This window comes from Mus musculus, chromosome 2 (genome assembly GCF_000001635.26).
Source record: "Mus musculus strain C57BL/6J chromosome 2, GRCm38.p6 C57BL/6J".
NCBI lineage: Eukaryota > Metazoa > Chordata > Mammalia > Rodentia > Muridae > Mus > Mus musculus.
In genome coordinates this window covers 133083678-133089104 of record NC_000068.7, presented here as the reverse complement: position 1 = coordinate 133089104, position 5427 = coordinate 133083678, and positions in this window count along the sequence as shown.

The following is a 5427-nucleotide window of genomic DNA, read 5'->3' as shown; positions in this document are numbered from 1 at the left end:
CCAGAAAAGAAAATCTTCTTGTCACATAAATATCAAAACAATAAATGTACAGAGCAAGGAAAGAATATTAAAAGCTGCAAGGGGGAAAGACCAAGTAATATACAAAGGTGGACCTATCAGAATTACACCAGAATTCTCAACAGAGACTATGAAAGCCAGAAGAGCCTGGTCATAGGTCATACAGACTCTAAGAGAACACATATGCCAACCTAGGCTACTATACCCAGCAAAACTCTCAATCAACATAGATGAAGAAACCAAGGTATTCCATGACAAAACCAAATTCAAACAGTATCTATTTACCAACCCAGCCCTACAGAGGATCCTGGAAGGAAAACTCCAACACAAGGAAGGTACCTGCACCAAAAAAAAATGACAATATATTAAGTATTTCATGACAAAGTCAAAAGCAGAGAGCCATAAGCACATAAAGCCACCTACAAAAACAAACATCAGGAACCAACAGTCATCTCTCTTTAATATCTCTCAATATTAATGGACTCAACTCACCTATAAAAAGACATAACAGACTAGATACACAAACAAGATCCAGCATTTTGCTGGATACAAGAAACACACCTCAATAACAAAGACAAGCACTATCTCAGAGTAAAAGGATAGAAAAAGGTCTTACAAGCAAGTGGTCCCAGGAAACAAGCAGAACTTGTGATCCTAATATCCAATAAAATAGACTTTCAACCAAAAGTTATCAAGCATGATGAAGAAGGACACTTCATATTTATCAAGGGGAAAATCCACCAAGAGAAAGCCTCAATTCTGACATTTTTGCCCCAAATTCATGAAATAAACTTTACTAAAATGCAAAACACACATTGAAACCTATAGAATAATAGTGGGAGATTTCAACACCCCACTCTCACCAATGGACAGATCATTGAAACAGAAACTAAACAGAGAAACAGTGAAACTAAGAGAGATTATGAACCAAATGGATTTAACAGATATCTAGAGAACATTTCACCCTAAAACAAAAGAATACACCTTCTTCTCAGCACCTCATGGTACCTTTTCCAAAATTGACCATACAATTGGTCACAAAACAACCCTCAACAGATGCAAGAAGATTGAAATAATACCAAGCATCTTATCAGATCACCATGGCCTAAGGCTGGTCTCCAATAACAGCAAAAACTACAGAAAGCCCACATACACATGGAAACTGAATGACTCTTTACTCAATGATAACTTGGTAAGGAAAGAAATGAAGAAAGAAATGAAAGATTTTCTGAAATTTAATGAAAAGGTTGACAGACCATACCCAAACTTATGGGACACGTGAAAGCAGTGCTAAGAGGAAAGTTCATAGCACTAAGTGCCCTGGTTTAAAGAAAAAAAAAAACTGGAAAGAGCTTACACTAACAACTTAACAGCACACCTGAGAGCTCTAGAACAAAACAAAGCAAACTTACACAAGAGGAGTAGAAGGCAGGAAATAGTCAAACTCAGGGCCGAAATCAACCAAGTAGAAACAAACAAAACAATACAAAAAAATCAGCAAAACCAAAAGCTGGTTCTTTGAGAGAATCAACGAGATAGGTAAACCCCTAGCCAAACTAAATAAAGGGCCAAGAGGCAGTTAATTAATTTTAATACCCAAATTAATAAAATCAGAAATGAAAAGGGAGACATAACAACAGAAATGGAGGAAAATTTAAAAAATCATTGATCCTACTATGAAAGCCTATACTCAAGAAACTGGGAAATCTAGATGAAATGGATGGTTTTCTAGACAGATGCCACATACCAAAGTTAAATCAAGTGCAGGTAAATTAATAAACAGGCCCATATCACACAAGGAAATAGAAGTCATTAAAAACCTCGCAACCAAAAAAAGCCCAGATGGATTTAGTGCAGAATTCTACCAGACCTAATACCAATTTTCCTCAAACTATTCTATAAAATAGAAACAGAAGGAACACAACCTAACTCCTTCTATGAAGCTACAATTACTCTGATACCTAAACAACATAAGGACCTGACCAAGAAAGAAAACTTCAGACCAATCTCTTTTATGAATATCGATGATAAAATACTCAATAACATGTTTGCAAATCAAACCCAAGAACACTTCAAAACCATCATTCACCACGATTAAGTAGGCTTCATCCCAGGAATGCAAGGTTGGTTTAATTTATGAAAATCCATTAACATAATCCACTATATAAACAAACTCAAAGAAAAAAATCACATGATCATCTCCTTAGATACAGAAAAAGCATTTAACAAAATACAACATCCCTTCATGTTAAAAGTATTGGAGAGATAAAGAATTCAAGACCCATACCTACATAATAAAAGCAATTCACTGCAAACCAACAGCTAACATCAAATTAAATGGAGACATATTTGAAGCAATCCCACTGAAATAGGGGAAAAAACAAGGATGCCCACTCTCTCCATATCTACTTAATATATTACGTGAAGTGTTAGCTAGAACAATAAAACAACAAAAAAGAGATCAAGGGGTTACAAATTGGTAAAGAAAAAATAAAGATATCACTATTTGCAGATGATATGATAGTATACATAAGCAACCCCAAAAATTCTTCCAGAGAACTTCTCCAGCTGATAAACAACTTCAGCAAAGTGGCCAGATATAAAATTAACTCAAATAAATCAGTAGCCTTCCTTTATACAAATGATAAACAGGCTGAGAAAGAAATTAGGGAAAAAACTCCCTTCACAATAGCCACAAATAATATAAAATATCTTGGGGTAACTCTAACCAAACAAGTGAAAGACCTGTATGACAATAATTTCAAGTCTCTCAAGAAAGAAATCAAAGAAGATATCAGAAAATGGAGAGCTCTCCCGTGCTCATGGATTGGCAGAATTAACATAGTTAAAATGGCCATTCTACCAAAGGCAATCTATAGATTCAATGCAATTCCCAACAAAAGCCCAACACAATTCTTCTAAGACATGGAAAGAGCAATTCTCAGATTCGTCTGGAAAGGAAAAAAAAAAAAACAAAACAAAACAGAATAACGAAAACAATTATTTTATGAACATATGGGGGAATCACCATCCCTGACCTCAAGCTTTATACTACAGAGCAATAGTGATAAAAAGTGCATGGTATTGGTACAGAGACAAACATGTTGATCAATGGAATAGAATTGAAGACCCAGAAATAAAACCACACACTTATGGTCACTTGACTTTGACAAAGATGCTAAAATTATAAAAAGCATCTTCAATAAATGGTGCTGGTCTAACTGGCTGTCTGTATGTAGAAGAATGAAAATAGACCCATATTTGTCATCTCGTACAAAGCTCAAGTCCTAGTGGATCAAGGACTTCAACATAAAACCAGATACACTCAATCTAACAGAAGAGAAAGTGGGAAAGAGCCTTGAACTCATTGACACAGGGGGAAATTTCCTAAACAGTACTCCAATGGCTCATGCTCTAAGATCAAGAATTAATAAATAGGACCTCATGAAACTGGAAAGCTTTTGTAAGACAAAGGATATAGTCAAGAAGACAAATTGGCAACCTACAGATTGGGAAAAAAAAAAAAAAAAAAAAAAAACTTCACTAACCCCATATCCAGTAGAAGGCTAATATCCAAAATATATAAAGAACTCAAGAAGTTAGTCACCAAAAAAAACAAACAACCCAATCAAAAAATGGGGTATAGAACTAAACCGTGAATTCAAAACTGTGGAATCTCAAATGGCTGAGAAGCACCTAAAGAAATGTTTGAAGTCCTTAGTGATCAAAGAAATGCAAATCAAAACAACCCTAAGATTCTACCTTACACCAATCAGAATGGCTAAGATCAAAACCTCAGGTGACAACACATATTGGCGAGGATGTGGAGAAAGAGGAACACTCCTCCATTGCTGGTGGGATTGCAAACTGGTACAACCACTCTGGAAATCAGTCTGGAGGCTCCTTAGAAAATTGGAAATAGATCTACTTGAAGACCCATCTATACCACTCTTGGGAATATACCCAAAAGATGCCCCAACATGCCACAGAGGCACATGTTCCACTACATTCATAGAGGCCTTATTTGTGATAGCCAGAAGCTGGAAACAACCTAGATGTCCCACGACAGAAGAATGGATATAGAAAATGTGGGTCCTTTACACAATGGAATACTACTCTGCTATGAAGAACAGGGACATCCTGAGTTTTGAAGGCAAATGGATGGAACTAGAAAAAACATCATCCTAAGTGAGGTAACTCAGATCCAAGAGGACATGCATGGTATGTACTCACTAATAAGTACATAACTTTAAGTCTCTCAAGAAAGAAATCAAAGAAGATATCAGAAAATAGAGCGATCTCCCATGCTCATTGATTGGCAGAATTAACATAGTAAAAATGATAGGTGTATGGGTAACCCTTAAACAGCTTCATTGCCAAAGATCTCACCCCAGCATGAAAAATTATTTCCCCATGGCTGCACAGATCAAGTCTCCCCTTCAGTTAATCTTCCACCATAGATAGATAGATAGATAGATAGATAGATAGATAGATAGATAGATAGATAGATAGATAGATAATGGCCAAAAAAAGTACAGAATACCCAAAATACAGTCCATAGAACTCAAAAAGGTCAACAACCTAAGTCCCCAAGTGAGGATGCCTCAGTCCCACTTGGAGAGAGAGGAAAGCAAACATAAGTAGGGAGGGAGGGACCTGGGAGGGAAAGTGGGAAGGGGTGGAGAGGAGAACCTGATCTGGTATTGGGTGAGGGAAAAGGACTGAAGCCCTGAGCCAGCAGAAAGAAAGGAAATAGGAGGTTGGGGGGACCCTCCAGAATGCACCAGAGACATTGGAGGTGAGAGATTCTCAGGACTCAAAGGGAGGGACCTAAGATGAAATGCCAGACAGTAGGGAGAGTGAACTTACAGAGGCCACCTCCAGCAGCAAAACAGGATATCAAGAGAGGGATGGGGTTGTCATCCCACAGTCACACCTCTGTCCCATAATTGTTCCTGTCTGAAAGAATGGAAATGGAGAGGAGCCTAAGGAAAAGAACATCCAGAGACAAACCCAAAGTGGGATCCAGCTCAAGGGGAGGTCCCAAAGCCTGACACTATTACTGAGGTTATGGAGCGCTCACAAAAAGGGAACTATCATGACTGCCCTCTGACAGATCCAACAAGCAGCTGAAAGAGTCAGATGTAGATATTTGCACCCAACCAATGGACAGAAGCACCTGACCCCTGTTGTTGAATTAAGGAAGGCTGAAAGAAGCTGAGGAGAAGAGAGAGCACACATTAGTAGCTTGACAACACACCTAAAACCTCTAGAACAAAAGGAAGCAAATTCACCCAAGAGGAGTAGAAGGCAGGAAATAATCAAACTCAGGGGTGAAATCAACCAAGTGGAAACAAGAACTATTCAAAGAATCAACCAATCAAGGAGCTGGTTCTTTGAGAAAATCAA